The sequence below is a fragment of the Scomber scombrus genome, chromosome 10, assembly GCF_963691925.1.
Source record: "Scomber scombrus chromosome 10, fScoSco1.1, whole genome shotgun sequence".
NCBI lineage: Eukaryota > Metazoa > Chordata > Actinopteri > Scombriformes > Scombridae > Scomber > Scomber scombrus.
The window spans coordinates 30,008,316-30,026,781 of NC_084979.1; positions in this window are offsets into that span (position 1 = coordinate 30,008,316).

Below are 18,466 nucleotides of genomic sequence, written 5' to 3' on the forward strand. Positions count from 1 at the left end.
TCAGACAGCTTCATTCCTCCCTCTTTTTCCCACTTGTCTTTAATATGAAGTGTATTTTCATTAGTAGCATGCAAAAGTGAGTCATATAATCTAGAAATGCTTTTTTTAAGAGTTGAGCTGGAGGCTGATTTCAAGATTTTGTAGAATGCTAATTCTGTTGCTGATAAGTCTATAGTTCTACAATTTTGGTTGAAATAATCTCGAGTTTGGAGGAATCTGAAAAAGTCATTTTGTTGTATATCATGCTTGGCCTTTAAACACTGAAAACTTTGTATTGCGCCTTTGTGTGTAAAGGAGAGATAGGTTGTAAGACCCTTCTCGACCCAGGACACGAATCTTTTATCTCCCCTATTGGGTAAAAAATCTGTGTCATAGGCACACCATCTGAAAAGTTTTAGCATCTTCTGGATTCCACAATCTTTAACTACTTTCTGCCATATTTTCAGTGTTTGATTAATCCAGGGGTTGTTTATGTTTTCCAATTTAGCTGCAAGTCCTCTATCAGCAATTGTGGCTTCAAGGGGAAAAGTAGTGTTCAAACCAGATTCTAATTCTTTCCACCTGGCCTTGTATTCCCTGCTGCACCAGTGCAGTAAGGGAATAAGTTGTGAGGCATAGTAATAGTTTCTTAAACAAGGAAGTGCGATCCCACCGTTCTCCTTTCCTAGTTGTAAAGTGGAAAACCGAATCCGTGGCTTCTTTCCCTGCCAGATGAAGCGGGAAATCCATTTATCCCATTCCCTGAACTGATTGTCGTTCACCTCTACTGGTAGAGTCCTTAAAATGTATAATAGGCGGGGGAGGATATTCATTTTGACTGCACTTACCCTTGAATTCAAACTGAGAAAGGGGATGAGGTTCCATCTGTGCAAATCAGATTTTATTTTTGAGGACAGTGGACCATAATTTGCCTGTGATAGTTTTGAGAGATCCTTAGTCAAATTAATGCCTAAATATCTTATTGAATTAGCTTCCCATTTGAGATTGAATTTATCCTGTAACTTTCTTTATATATTATTATTATTACATAATTAAAACTATTTTATAAAATGGCTTTTGGCTATTTTAAGTTTTTTCATTTTAATTTTTGTTGTTATATCTGATTGTATAAACTTGTTCTAATCAACATACAGAGGTATGATGGTTTTTTTTGTCAAGTAATAATCTTTGTTTGTTTTCTCACTCCAGCAGCAAGTCCACCAAACACCACAACCCCTTCGGGCCGTTTGCTGCAGCACTGAACAGATCCTCATCACATTTCTGTTACTTGCAGATGTTACACTCTACTTGCAGTTCTTCTATCTCTCCAGGTCTGTTTGCCTCCTCCTTCCCTCTCAGCCTCTCCACTATCATACCTGTGAGAACAGAGAACAGACTCTTGTTAAAAGGAAATCACAGTGTGGGTAAAGCAGTAGAGTATAAATGAATCACATCTCATCATGGGTATATGTGGATTAAAGTTCCAATAATTTACCTTTGCTCTGCCCCGGTCCATGAGAACATAGATTTTAATGTTAATAGTAAAGATCTGTGGGGGCAGAAGTTTGTTTTATAACTTACGGATGATTTCACGTCTAAACAGAACTCCAACGATGATGCAGAGAACGGCAACAAGAGGAAGACAGGCATACATGGCAATAGCTGTCGTGTTTTCACCATCTGAAATGAATGTTGGAGAAGATGTTTGATGATGCATTTATGAGTCAGACACATGAGTGACGTTGTAAGTCTTTGAACTGTTCAGTTTATTTAACCACACAACACAGAAAGGAAACCACATGTGTGAAATTCAGTAACTGGTAATATACAGCAAGCATCAGCTGTGTCAGATACATTTCATATGATGCTGCTCGGCTCATTTTCAGGTGCAAATGTTGAAATTATAAACCTGATAAGATTTGATGGGATTGAGAGTCAACACTGGATTTGAATTCAAACAAATGATATCAAACTACTTTCAAACCACTCTTCTTCCTCTGGACACTTTTCACAACCATGTGCCGCATAAAACTGATAGAGCTCATAATGTACTGTTACTACAGCTGCAACGATTAACGGATTAGTCAATCGACAGGAACATAGTCACAAACTATTGTGATCAAATTGTTTTGAGTTGTTTAAAAAAAAAAACAACCCAAATTCTCTGATTCTTTCTTCTTAGATATGAATATTTTCTGGCTTCTTTAGTCTTCTATGACAGTAAACTGAACTTTTGCTCAGCACAAAACAAGACATTTAAGGTTGCATCTTTTACATTTTACAGACCAAACGAATAATCCATTAATATAGTGGAAATGTATCCACTTCAGAGTACCGTCAAAAAAATTCACCAGGGAGGCAGAAAATAGTGTTAATAGTATTGACTTCCTGTTAACAACACCAAAATGCAATTTAATCACATTTTACACATGTGGAAAATTACCGCTGTATGTGTGTGAGTGTAGTATAACATCTATCTAACCTATTCTGCACATTTTAATGACATAATCCCACAATGATGCACTCAAAGAAAGAGGAAGTGTGCTAAAGAAACTGTTGTTTTCTCCATCATCTCAAAGACATTTACCTTTAATGTTTGTCTTGGTCACATGTGTCGCTGGAGGTCTGGTTGTGCTGACGTCACCACCTGTCTTTGACGTGTTCAGTTGGCCCTTTGGTACTGTTTCAAATGAGATACAAGACAAAATAAAAGTCTACATTTTCTGCATTTTTATTCTATAGAGTTTAAATGAAAAATAATCCTTAAATGATTTGTTAAGTGTTAAATTCAACTTGCTCACCAACGATGATGTTCAAGGCACAGCGGGCATTTAGTTTTGGGACAAAACATCTGTATGGTCCACTCTCATCCAGCTGTACGGAGGAGATCCGCAGTGTCACGTCTCCTCTGGTCAACCCATCCAGGTTGAAGGTGGTTCTGTTTCTGTATCTCTTCACCTGTGCATCATAGTGGTGCCACTTATGTCGATAGGAGTACACTATCTCCTTGAGGTCGACTCTCTCCCAGTCTGATGTATAATCAGTCAGGTCGATCGGTGGGTCCAGATGACAGGGGAGAGTGACTTCATCGCCTTCTTCTGCCACTATTGGCTGAGTTGGGCAAATGGCGTGAAAAACTCCTGAGGAAACAAACATAAACATTTAGATGTTTTAAAACATACAAGTAAGGTCTGCTTTTGCTGTTTCCTTCAATATAATAAAGAAACAGTTCAATCAATTGTTTTCTCTGGTTTTTCATGTCTCTCACTCCACACTGTTATCAAGGATCATCTTTTTATAACACTGACACACCCAAATGTACACTCAAAGAGGTTATTGGTTGTGTAATTGTTTTTTCTCTCCATATTGGCAGCAGAAATATTACCTTTTTTAACAGCACAGACGCACTTCCATATAAAGTACAAGTAAATAAGAACAACTTCTCCTTGATCAGTGGTGGAAATTACTCAATTACTGTACCGTATTTCCATGTCATGCTACTATATACTTTGTACTCCACTACATTTATTTGACAGCTTTAGTAACTTTTCAGATGAAGATTTGACACAATGGATAATATAACAAGCTTTTAAAATATAAAATACACGTCTTACAAAAAGCAGTGTGTACATTTCAGATGTGAGGCAATAAGCTTCATTTATCTCTCTTGGACGTTCACAATACACAAAAAGACTGAAACGGAATTATATATTTGGAGGGGTCTGTTTCTCTCTCCATTTATTTACCAAGCACGGCGGGCAGGGAACTGTCAAAAGTATTTAACTGTTTCTTATACATTCAGAATGACAGAAGAACGGTATCGACATGAAATAACAGCAGCATTGAATCCAATACAGCTGATAAACACAAACAGCAGGAAAACGATCCAAAATTATTTATGCTGTAGCTTATTTCTTCAGAATAATTAAATGAATAACATATCTAACCATAGAAACAACAGCATAACAATCCGAGATAGCTGATAAATAACACATGCACACAATTCAATTCAAATTTGCTTGTGGGACTTGGGGCTTGTTACAGCAGGAGACGGCGGGGTTTCATGCTGAACACAGCAAGAAGACTGAACCCCGTCTCCTATAACACATAAAACACTATCATAAATTACCTCTGCTCTACTGCCAATATTATTTTTCCCTCCAGAAAATGTGCATACAGACAGCCAGACACTAACGTTAACGTTAGCCTAACTGTTACTTGCCTTGCTGGTGACTCGGGGTAGAAGGCGCTGATTGGCTGAGAAGCTTTCACTCAAAGCTTTCTTCAGGCTGCTTATTTGATGAACCGCTAGAATGAAAACTAATGCTGTGTCCGAAATCACTCACTACTCACTATGGGGCTGGGTCAAAATGGGTGGGCCTGCTCCCCCGGGCAAGAGTTCACACTGCGGCTCACTTTCACTGTCAAGGAACTTCGCCCGTTCTCAAGTGCATTAATTTGGCCACTATTCTTCAGTGAACATAATTACAGTACCCACAGTACCAAAGAGGAGATATAATTAAAGTAAAATCAGACTAATGGATCAAACCAGCTCAGAATAAGTCTCCAGTTTTAAAATGTTCCTGCGTCTCTATTTCATCTTTTATTTTTATGACTATACTCACACTGGTACTGTTGATTCTATTAACATTAAGAACTCCTGTTTTCTCCAATAATGTGGATATTCTGCCAATAGAAACAACTTCAAAACATAACATAATGTTGTATGTTCTGTTTAAACTAAGGGGCACAAAGGGACACACCTCTCCACTTCCGTTTTTTGAGATGTTTCTGTCCTGCACTTTTACATTGCTGCATTGGTAATTGGTCAGTCCTCTCATTCATTTGATGGTGTTTTAGGCTGCGAGGCTGGAGCCGCACCAACATGCAGAGGAGCGAGGGATCTTATAGTGATCACAGTATTCAGGCAGTCAGCAGTAAAATGATCAGATCTGTGCAACCCTGACATCACATTACTGAGAGAAGGGGATAACACTTTCCTTTTGTTCACGTTAAAAGTAAAATTACACTCTGCTGTCGGCTTCAAGACTTATTTTTTATAAAAGAGGAGAGGAACAGAGACAGCTGAGAGCACCACAGAGAGAGTGAAAAAGAAAGGTGCAGAGGTAGAGAGAAAGCCAGTAAATCAGATCAATGTCACTCTAATGCTACAGAGCACAAATAAAAACATCAGCACACCAACACACCTCTGCTCAAGTCCACAATAGTCCGTAGCAGTAGCTACAGGTGTCTTGTTCCATCCACAATCATAAACAGCACTTGTCTAAGAAGCAAACTAAACTAACATGAATGCAGTCTGAACTTACCTGTCACGTTTTCAGAAACGCTTGCACAGCTTTGACACCGGGGTTATGGGAGGTGGAGCTATTATGTCTATGCTGAGTTCCTCTCAGTGTTACCATGGTGTTACCTCAGTGTGACTTCTCACTTTTTTTAAACGTCACATTCATCAAACTGTATGTACCAACTATACAAAATAGGAGAATATAATTACAGCAAAGTGACACTAATGGATCAAACCAGTTCAGAATAAGTCTCTAGTTTCAAAATGTTCCTATGTCTCTATTTCATCTTCTATTTTTATTACTACTACTAGTGCAGTGCCCGTGCAAAATCAGTTTTTCCGTGTGTTTTACTATAAATTCGAGACCATTAGGCCTATCGATCGATTAGTTCAGACAGGTGTCGTGCCAAAAAGTGACTACCTGCCAAAAAGTGCAGTTTCTATACCTCTACAGCTGCTTTCATCTGGATCAAACAGCCATTATGAACAAATTAACTAACTGTAATATCACTACAGGTGTCTTGTTCCATCCACAAAACACAAATCATAAACAGCACTTGTCTAAGAAGCAAACTAAACTAACATGAATGCAGTCTGAACTTACCTGTCAGGTTTTCAGAAAACAATAAGAGACACAGAAACATCACGAAGATCTTACTCATCTTCAGATAAAGTGTTCACACCACCTGCTTCAAGTGTTTGTCCTACTGTCTCTCTGACTTGGATAAACTACGGTTTATATCCTATCCTGGAAATCTCCTGCAGCATGCGCGTGTTCTGCACCTCTGTGTCAGTTAACAACTACGGTGACGCTACAGCAGTTGATTACTGCAGAAGTGTTCTTACGGTGTGTTCTGCACACTGACTCACTCTGGTTAGTCCCCATGAAGTGAGTCGTCGCATCGCCGTTAGAAATCTGGTTACCAGATTGTATATAAATAGACTGACAAACTCCGCCCCTGAACTCGGACACGCCTTTCCTGAGGACTGAGTTCCTCTCTCACTTGTCACTTTTTTAAACATCACATTCATCAAACATGTACCAACTTTACAAAATAGGAGAATATAATTACAGCCAAGTGACACTAATGGATCAAACCAATAATAAGTCTCTAGTTTCAAAATGTTCCTATGTCTCTATTTCATCTCTCCTGAAGTATCAAAAATCCTAAATACTTACTTTTAAAATTGTATGCCTATTTATTTTTAAATGTTTTAAAAACAATATAAAGGTATGAAAATATGAACATATAAAAACAGACTATAATTATCAAACACAATTATACACAGTACAATGTGTAGTGAAATGTTAGTGGTAACTTTTCAGAAAATATAAATTTAACACACACAAAAAAATTAAACCCAAATAATAAAAATAAAAAGGGTGCAATTATTAGAAAGAAAATATGAGGAAGCACATTAAATTATCATTAATGCAGTCTGAACTTACCTGTCACGTCTTCAGCCAACGATAAAAGACACAGGACGGTCGCAAAGATTTCATTCATTTTCACATAAAGTGTTCAAACCTCCTGCTTCAAGTGTTTGTCATCTGTTTTCCTGCATCCTATGTTCTTTTCGATCATTGGTTGGACAGAACCACGTGGGAGGAGGGCGGGGCCCTGCACCTATCCACTGACGAGACTTCTACGCTGACGAGAGGAGGAGTGCAGGCCATGCACTTCTCCGCCACTTCTCTCGGTGGCGGAGAAGTGCAGGGGGCGGAGAATACACCTCAAGACAACGCAGTAAACATTTTTGGTTTGACATCAGATTTTATTTCATCTATATATTCATCCAACAAAAAGCAACATGAGCAGTTTGTCCTCAGACACCAGCTCACATCAGACACACAAACACACAGAGGAAGCTGCTGCACTGACCTCTCACCTTATAAACATCACATTCATCAAACATGAACCAACCAACCAAAGAGGAGATATAATTAAAGCAAAGTGACACTACTGGATTAAACCAGCTCAGAATAGTTTACTCACACTGGTACTGTTCATTCTATTAACATGAGGAACTCCTGTTTTCTCCAATAATGTGGATCTTCTGCCAATAGAAACAACTACAACACATAATCTAATAATCTGTTGTATGTTCTGTTTAAACAAAGAAACATTTTACCAGTTTTCATGTTGTATGTCTCACCAGAGGAGTTTTATCAGCTCATTCTGCACATTTCTCTTTATTGTTTTATTTTCTCAAACTCAAAATATTCTGCATGTATTACTTTTCTTGTATCATGTTGTTGTTTATTTTAATGTGCAATCAAATAAAAACAAATAAACTCTAAAAACAATATTAATAATGAGAATAACAACAACTGCAGTATAGGTCAAACATATCGTAGCAATTTATTAAAATCCATAATAATTACGGCATGTTACAGATTTAAGCACAGAGTGATTTGCATTAAAATATTGCACATAGAGCAACAAGTGACAGAAATGACATAATAAAATAAAGGAAAGTGCAACAATAGAAATAAAACAAAACTGACAATCACATACCTCTAATAGTGGATGATATCACATAAAGAGATTTAAATATTACAGTAACAGTCATTGATTTGCAGCTTTGTCCATAATGCCCTGATACAAGCAGAGAACTACAGTGTTAGAAACATTCAGCCTTCATATTATGAGCCGTTGTCGATCCAGCTAACAGAGTGTTACAATAACAGCAGTCTTCCATTTAGCCTAAACAGGGCTACTTGTGTGTAGCATGTGAGTTTTCAAATAAAAACATAAAATAAAATGACTTGTTAAAGACAAATTTAACCTTTTGTAAAGATAAATAATCTTAAATATTTGATAGTTGAAAGGTCACCAGGTGTACAGCAGGGATTTGAAATAAAGGTCAGCATGCTAACACGCTTACAATGCTGATGTTTAGTAGTTTTAGTCTAGTGTGTTAACATGTTAATATTTGCTTCATGGCACCAAAAACAAAGTCAAACTTTAGGAATGTGATTAGTTTGCAGATATTTGGTCACAAACATAAACTGTATATAAGAAATGGACGTAACATCCGTGACGTCACCCATTGGTTTGTGGACTGCTGCTCGGAGGCCAATAGTATCGGATCTGAGCAGCGCCACCTTGAAAATTTCAGGTGCATGCTGGGAAAAATAAACCCACGGATTCTACTTATATGGGCATCAGGAGGAGCATGAGGCGCCCTCCTGAACCTGTGAACCAATCAACCTGTCAATCACGACAATTGCTCTAAAAGTGATTCCAACTATATTGTTCTCCTCTATCATTATCGTTGTGGTGTGGACTCGAATTAGAACGACATTTAAAACTTTACATTTATAGTTATCGTTATAATGATCGTTCTCAGTGTGAACAGTCCTTAATGCTTGTATGATATTTGGAAGCTGGTGAGAGAGCAGCTGGTTTAAAATGTGACATTAAGGAAGAAGACACTTTGTTTGACTTTGTTTGTTCACAGGCTCGATCGCTGATGGATTTTTTAAAAGGGTAACTACACACAAAATCACAATCATGTCGTGTTGATAAGACTCTGAGGTATATATTTCATAAAACAAGCTAACTGCAGCCTCAGGTTGTGCCTGCTGGCAGTGTCAATGAGGCCGATTAAAGGCACAGAGAGGCGATGTCGTAAATATGATCTATGATATGATACGTTATGTATAAAACTTCTACTTTGACACAAGGTCATGTCCCAAACGCTGGTTGTCTTCTGCTGTTTCTTTAAAATACTGGAATGGAGGAACTAGTTTGTTTTGATTAATGACCACTGTGAGCTCCAGAGACACTTTCCACAGCTTCTCTCAGTGAATCTGCTGATGCATTACATCAGCTCCATCAGCTCCATCATCTCTTTGGTTTTTGATCATAAAAGTTTGTACTTTTTGGCATATGGAAAATATTGCTGCATATTTTGGTCTAGAAATCACAATAAAAAAAGGTTGATCATTATTACATTATTAAAACTCTTTTAAAACATCATTTTTATAAACTGGCTTTAGGCTATTTACGATTTTTTAATTGCATTGAATTTATTCAAATGTGTAATAAAACTATGTTACATTTTTCATATCTGATTAACTTTATGAACATTCTTCAAGTGCTTCATAAATAAAATATATTATTATAATATGGAAAATAATTGGTCTCATTTTGATGTTATTTTATATAATTCTTAACTAATTGGAGTCTGGCTCAAATCTGATGAAATGCTCTTCTCTAATTATGAACTTCTGGATCAAGTTAAATCATTTGTGTTGTTATATCTAATTGTATAAACTTTTCTAATCAACATACAGAGGTTTGATGGGTTTTTTGTCGAGTAATAATCTTTGTTTGTTTTCTCACTCCAGCACCGTTTGCTGCAGCGCTGTACAGGTCCTCATCACATTTCTGTTACTTGCAGATGTTACAGTCTGGATACTTGCAGCTCTTCTATCTCTCCAGGTCCGTTTGCCTCCTCCTTCCCTCTCATCTTCTCTATCATACCTGTGAGAACAGAGAACATGACACTTGTTAAAAGGAAGTCACAGTGTGGGTAAAGCAGTAGAGTATAAATGAATCACATCTCATCATGGGTATATGTAGATTAAAGTCCAATAATTGATCTCTGCTCTATTTGCCCCCCAGAGATTAAAGAAAACTAATGAGAACAAGAGGCTGTATGGGCAGAAGTTTGTTTTATAACTTACGGATGATTTCACGTCTGAAGTACAGAGCAACAACTCCAACGATGCAGAGAATGGCAACAAGAGTAAGACAGACATACATGGCAATAGTCGCCTTGTTTTCACCATCTGAAATGAATATTGGAGAAGATGTTTAATGATGCACACACAGTCATTTAAAAGTAGATGATCAGCTTCTATTGAGCTTCAGCAGTCTGAGTTAGTCATATCAAGTGATATCTGACACATTTACAGTCTTTATAGCATCAGATTCCCTCTTAGTGTTTCCCTGTTGAGCTGTGGTGGAAGTATAGTAACACAAACAAATTGAGCAGCTCATTTTCAGGTTGTTTACTGAGTGCATCCAAGCAAAGCAGGTTTAATTAGTAAATGTTAAAATCATAAACCTAATAAGATTTGATGGGATTTGGATTCAACTCTGGATTGGAATGATCAATAACTCATGCTGTACTTTTACTAGAGCTGCAACAATTAATCAATTACTTGATTAATTAATTAGGAATTGGTCACAAACTATTGTGATAATCAAATTATTTTGAGTTGTTTTTCAGAAAAGAAAGATTATTTTTTCTTAGATGTGAATATTTTTGGGACTTTGGACATTTGATGTTGCAGTGATCATCATAGTGGAAACGTATCCACTTCATAGCAACATCAAACATTTTACCAGGTAAGAAGAAAGTAGCGTTAATAGTATTGACTTCCTGTTAACAACACCTCTTTGTTTGTATGTGTGTGTATTTAGGTTTGTATGTACGTAAGTATATCTATCTATGTATGTAAGTGTATATATGTGGATTTGTATATATGAATATATGTATGTATGTATATGTATTTAGTTATTTTTGATGGAAAAATGTAGCAATGATTTATATATTGATAACAGGAAATATAGATGTATATATTGACATTACATATAATATATATTAGTAAGAAATTGTATGAGGGTATGAATTAAATAATTAAATTAGGAGCATTGATATAGGAAATAATTATTATATAGATTATGTTCATATATATGAGGAAGCTATTATTCTAGCAAGCATTGATTAATGAAGTAGGGGTGGGATTCAATAAGTGTTGACTTCTTCCCACTCCCTTTCCGATGTGGTCGACATTGCATTGCATCATGTTTTCTGTTAGGTGTAAGTTCACTGTTTTCAGTGAGACCACTGTGCTTTCTTTTTTTAGGTTTTCTTCTTTTTTTCACACATTCCAAATAAAATTATCTAAAACAAAACACCAAAATGCAATTTAATCACATTTTACACATGTGTGTGGGTGTAGTATAACATCTATCTAACCTATTCTGCACATTTTCATGACACAATCACACAATCATGCACTCAAAGAAAGAGGAAGTGTGCTAAAGAAACTGTTGTTTTCTCCATCATCTCAAAGACATTTACCTTTAATGTTTGTCTTGGTCACATGTGTCACTGGAGGTCTGGTTGTGCTGACATCATCACCTCTCTTTGACGTGCTCAGTTGGCCCTTTGGTACTGTTTCAAATGAGATACAAGACAAAATAAAAGTCTACATTTTCTGCATTTTAATTCTATAGAGTTTAAATTAAAAATAATCCTGAAATGATTTGTTAAGTGTTAAATTCAATTTGCTCACCAACGATGATGTTCAAGGCACAGCGGGCATTTAGATCTGGGACAAAACATCTGTATGGTCCACTCTCATCCAGCTGTACGGAGGAGATCCGCAGTGTCACGTCTCCTCTGGTCAAGCCATCCAGGTTGAAGGTGGTTCTGTTTCTGTATCTCTTCACCTGTGCATCATAGTGGTGCCACTTATGTCGATAGGAGTATACTATCTCTTTGAGGTCGACTCTCTCCCAGTCTAATGTATAATCAGTCAGGTCGATCGGTGGGTTCAGATGACAATGGAGAGTGACTTCATCACCTTCTTCTGCCACTACTGGCTGAGTTGGGCAAATGGCGCGATGAATACCTGAAGAAACAAACATATAAACATTTAGATGTTTTAAAACATACAAATAAGATCTGTTTTAATAAGGCAACCAGCCAACTGTCCATTTCTGACTTGCTCTACATTTCCCCTCAACACCGGGGAGGGTCATGTTCACAGTCGTGTTCCTAGCCCCAAAAATGTTTCAGGGAAACTGCATGAACACCGGCGAGGCAGCCACGAAGCGCACTTCCACAAAAAGCTTGGCCCCGAGATGCTGTGTTCCTGTCACTTAGGTAAGAGCACTGAGGCTCAAAATTGTTTTTTTAGAGACTTTTATCAGTGGAATATTGTTTTGTAAAAGTGAATGACACATTTCATGATTGTTTAGGTATATTTTAATATCAGTACATACTTTTAGTCCTTTTATTATATTATTATTACATTATAATGACTATTAATCATTGAGCTTCCCTTCATATTGAACACAGAGGAACAGAGTCTGACAGCACACTCTCAGTTGTCATTAGTCGCTGCGGTTTGTTTCACCGTTCTGAGGCGCCGACCTTGACAAAAGCTGGGCGATAAATGCGAGAGAGGGTATACATGTATGCGCAAGAGATTGAAAGTGCACGAGAGAGAGAACGAGTGGTCTGTTTTATTCATTTCCAGTAATTAGTTACTGATATTCATAGTAACCCAACACTATAAACTATATTTTTACACTAATAGGCTGTATTGGCGTTGTGTCCTCATGTTGGAAGTTACACATAGTAGTGAAAAGGTACTCACCGTTTTTGTTTTTTTATTCTTTCAGATGAGATGTTGTCAGTACCGATCATTTTCATTTTTTATTTTGGCTGAGACATGCGCCTCGAGCGGGTTGTGTGGATAGCTATTGAATGGGAGCTGTGCATGCACACTTCAAGAAACAGGGAAGTCCAACGCAGGACTCTCTGACACGGTGACAGGCAGAGCTTCTTTTTTTCGACTCCTCTTCGCTTTCTGTGATATCAGTTCAAACCGGGACTACCTGCCTGATGTTTGACTTGCTTCCAGACGGATATTTGCTGTTGTTATTTTCATTATTTGTTATAACTTTTTCTCCTGAAAGCTAGTTTAGAGGTTTATTATTGTGTATTTGGCTCGTTTGAGGAAATTAGTTTAGTCTGGAGAGATGGTGTCCAGTAAGAGCGGTGACAGCAGGAGTTTAACTAGCGGAAATAATCAATTTTAATAAAAAACCGTCCTGTGTGAGGAGTGTATGTGGCTGAGAAGTGTCCCCAACCAGACTCATCGTCAAAAAGAAAGCTGTTGCTGCAATATTGTTTATTTTTCATCAATTGACCACACGCTGCTAAATCATATTCTGTCTCAACTAAATATAAATGAAATTTATAATGACAAGATACAAAGCACTCTATTATTGAGGTTGAGGTATCCAGTGTGAACTTACCGTTAACGTTTGGAGCAAATAGAAAACACAGGAATGTCAAAAATATCAATTTCATCTTCACACCACCGGTCAGCATTACGTGTTTGTAGTATGGTTCAGTCCTGACTTGCACTTCTTTAGGCTACAGTTCTTTAGCTGAGTCCAAACGTCCAGATATCACGGCACTTGCACATTAGCTGGAAATTACTGCATATATATATGTTTCCGCACCCACGAGTCAAGTGTAGGCTAGAGGTTTAAAGGCTCTCTTATTTTATCTAGGGAACCTCCCCTTTCCATTATTTCAAGTACGCTACTTCAGTGTCACACTGATGCACAATTTCAAAATGACAGCCCTCCAAATTAGCATAACAGAAAAACAGGAGGTTTCCTGCCAATGCGAATTAAGAGGAAATAGCTCATATATGGTATTTTAGAGGGCTTTAAATGATCTAAGGAAACAGGAAGTCTGAAGGTATTACTGTTATATATATTTTCATCATTTTATTTATAATTTGATAATTATTCATTTTGTTTGATTTAGTTATCTAGCTTAATACTAATATGAATTAAACGGAAATATAGCTCACATATGGTATTTTAGAGGGCTTTAATTTTGAAAATTTGCATCGGAAAGAAATAACGTGGTTGTTTGGTAACTTGTTTTGTGTTCAGAAGGATTTGCGTCTCTATACAAGTCAATGGAGAATTCAGGATCAGCCAAGCAACAAGTTTATAGTCCTTCATTACAGCCATCAATAACAACATCCAAACATAACTCACTTAAAACTTAAATGTTCACTTTGCGCATCATATTAAAATAAATTCAGTAAAGCCATCGATATGAAACCAGGTGACCAGATGTAGCTTGGATTTACCCAGGTAGGCTACCATGATAACTCAGAGGCTATCTTAAACTCAGTAGTAGAAAAAGTATTCAGATCCTTTATTTTGGTTAAAGTATTATAGTAAAAGTATGCAGTATTATGAGCGATGTACTATGCAGTATTACAGTAAAAGTAGTGGTTTGGTCCCTCTGACTGATATATTATTATTATGACATCATTAGATTATTAATAGTGAAGCATCAGTGTTAGAGCAGCATGTTACTGTTGTAGCTGCTGGAGGTGGAGCTAGTTTACACTACTTTATATACAGTTAGCTAGTTTAGTCCAGTGGTTCCCAACCTAGGGGTGGGGCCCCTCCAAAGGGTCAGCAGATAAATGTGAGGGGTGGTGAGATGATTAATGGGAGAGGAAAGAAGAAAAAACTAAGTTCTGATACACAAATGTTTTTTCAGTTTTTGGACTTTTTCTCTAATCTTTGATTTTTACTGAAATATTGGATCATTTGAACATTTATTGAAATGAAACCATGTGAGAAGTTTAGAGGGAAAAATCACTATTTGGTGGAGCTGTTGTTAACTTTCGTCAGCAGGACACTTGAGCACAAATAAACATCCACACACCAACACACCTGCGCTCAGGTCCACAACAGTCCTTTGCACTGCCAGATTTGTCCGAGACCCAAATTACAAAACATAAACTGCACTTGTCTAAGAAGCAAACTAAACTAACATTAATGTGTCATTAAAGATAAAGGTCCCAGTCTAAACAGCGAAGGAAGGACAACGTTTTCATACAACCGGCCGCTTCAGGTGTTTCTGTCCTGCACTTTTTTTACATTGCTGCATTGGTAACTTTAAATCGTCAGTCCTCTCATTCATCTGATGTTGCATCAGCATGCAGAGGAAGGAGGGATTTTATAGTGTTCAGGCAGTCAGCCGTAAAATGATCAGATTTGTGCAACCCTGACATCACATTACTGAGAGGAGGGGATAACACTTTCCTTTTGTTCTCGTTAGAAATAAAATTACACTGCTGTCGGCTTCTACAGTGTTATCTCTGTGCCACAATAGTGAGCGCGCAGTGACACTTGTCTGAGCCTCAGTGCTTGTGAGAGTCAATATACTGCCGCTCACATAAGTGTCACTGCGCGCTCACTATTGTGGCACAGAAATAACACCATATAGGCTTCCAGACCAAAAAATAAATAAATAAATAAAGAGAGAGAGAGAGAGAGAGATGCAGTGGTAGAGAGAAAGCCAGTAAATCAGATTAATGTCACTCTAATGCTCCAGAACACAAATCAAGACATCAGCACACCAACACACCTCTGCTCAAGTCCACAACAGTCCGTTGCAGTAGCTACAGGTGTCTTGTTCCATCCACAAAACACAAATCATAAACAGCACTTAAGAAGCAGTCCGAATTAACATTAATACAGTCTGAACTTACCTGTCACGTCTTTACCAAACGATAGAAGACACAGGACCGTCACAAAGATCTGATTCATTTTCAAAAAAAGTGTTCACACCTCCTGCTTCAAGTGTTTGTCATCTGTGTTCCTGATCTGTTCTTTCAGATCTGTGGCTGAGAAGACCATTTTATGGAGAAGTGTTTGGGAGAGAGGGGTGTCACTAGGGCGGGCCCTGCACTTCTCCGCCACTCCTCTCGTTGGCGGAGAATACACCTCAAGACACCACAGTACACATTTTTTGTTTGACATCAGATTTTTATTTAATCTATAAATTCATCCAACAAAAAACATCATTGTGCAGTTTGTCCTCAGACACCAGCTCACATCAAACACACAAACATACAGAGGAAGCTGCTGCAGTGACCTCTCACCTTTTTAAACATCACATTCATCAAACATGAACCAACCAACCAAAAAGGAGATATAAGTCATCATATTGAAATAAAGGCAAAATGGATTAAACCAGCTCAGAATAAGTCTCCAGTTTTAAAATGTTCCTACGTCTCTATTTCATCTTCTATTTTCGTTTTTTCTTTATCTTCTGTGACTCAGCGTGGTGCCTTTGATCCTTCTATTAACATGAAAAACTCTTGTTTTCACCTTGAGATTCAAACAGCGATAATGATCAAGAGTTTTTTTCAGGCACAGCACTGAAAAAATGACTCATGGTAACACAATGATAATGAAAGTATACATTTAGTTGATACCATCCAAGAACTTGCTCTGTTATAATAGTAGACTGTCTTTTTATACTTCCCACAGCTTCTACTGCAACTAATACTAGTTTTGCTTCTCCACTGCTGTTCTTACTACTATTACCAGTTCTTTTACTAATATGAGGAGTAAAAAATGTTCCTACTTCTCTATTTCATCTTCTATTTTTATGACTATACTCACACTGGTACTGTTGATTCTTGTATTAACATGAATACAGTAACTCCTGTTTTCTCCAATAATTTGGATCTTTTGCCAATAGAAACAACTATAAAACATATAAACATAACATAATGTTGTATGTTCTGCTTTTCTTTTTTTTTCTTTTTTTACCATAGTGTGAAATCTTAACTGTTTAAAATCAAAAATTGTTTTAAAAATAATTAATCAGATTTTTTTTCCGGTACAGCTCTGAAAAAATGACTCAATTGGATAAATATGTTTAACTTTTCACCTTGTGGTTCAAACGTAGTGATAATCAAACAATATATTTAGTTGAAATCACCCAGCTTTACTTACAGTAACAGGATGTGGTAAACAGATAACCACGACTGAAAGGCCACAACTTTCTTCTTCTCATCCAAAACTTGCTCTGCTACAATAGTAGACTGTCTTTTTTTATTCTTCCCAAAGCTTCTACTGCAACTAATCCTAGTTTTACTACAACTTACCCCGTTAATACTACAGTTGTTACAGCTCCTCCACCACTACTCTTACCACTACCACCAGTTATTTTACTACTATGAGTAGTACTCGACTGTCGCTACTCATAGTCACCACTTCATCTTCTTAAAAATGACTCCAAAATATATTCTCAATAAGTTTTTTAAAAATGAAACACCAAAAAAAAAAGAGAGAGAGAAAGAGAGTGTTTCTGTCAGTATTGACTCAAATCCAGAGCAGATCTACTCCTGTTTTGTCTCTCCAGCACAAACGTTGTTAAATTTGATGGATATATGAAACAAAGCAGAGTTTGTTCCTGTTTTTTTTTGTGCCTGAGTCTCAGAGCAGCACTCAGCTGATGAAACAGATGCTGCGGAGTGAAGAGCGTCCTTCTTCATCTCCACGGCAAAAACGCTTCATCTCGAAACGCTTCATCTCCGTCCACTACTTCTTCTTCTTCTGCTTGTGGAGAGGGTTGAGCCAGGAGAAGCAGAAACTGGGTCGAAGAGGAGCCTCGCTGAGGGTGAAGGAGGAGGAGGAGGATGAAGAGGACGAGGAGGAGGAGGGAGGGCTGGTCTGAGCAGGACTCCTTGTCTCAGTCTCCATCTGAAGATGATTTCACAGAAAAATACAAGACTGTATGAGTCCGTATTAGAATAAATAGGGTAAATGTCCATGCATTAGTGTCACCAAGATTAATTACTTATTGTTGAGGGTGAATAAAACCACTGACTGATTCTCACTTATCTCACCCAGGCGGGGAGTTCCGGTCCTCTGAAATGATGCGAACGCGGAAGTAACTTAAAACTGCATTCTGTCAAAAGGCCACCAGGGGGCGACCGTTTTGGTGTCAAAAGGACTTCCGTCTCTATACAAGTCAATGGAGAATTCACCAACTTCTCACTTGATTTCTAACCTCAGTAAACGTTTTCAAAATGTGTTTATGGTCTCAATCGCTAGTTTAAAGCCTTCTTCAATGCAGTATGATGTTCATTTGGGACATTTTGGCCTCCCTGATTTTATATGTGACGATAAAGCAGGGTATGCATTAGGGCGTGGCTACGTCGTGATTGACAGGTTGATTGGTTCACAGGTTCAGGAGGGCGCCTCATGCTCCTCCTGATGCCCACATAAGTAGAATCCGTGTTTTTATTTTTCCCGGCATGCACCTGAAATTTTCAATATATACAGCCTATGATCTCACCAGACAGATTGTCCCTGCTTTAACATGATAAAGCTCCTGAAACTTAAACACTTTTTAAACAATTGTGTCTAAGACTGTAAATAAAGACAGTTATTATTATCGTTTAATCTGTTGATTATTTTGATTGTTTTGTCTATGAAATGGCAGCAAATTCAGCAAAAATCAACTAATCATAGCAGGTTTTTGTATATTTTAGTGTAACACAGTTTGAATGGATGATACACAGACTGTCAA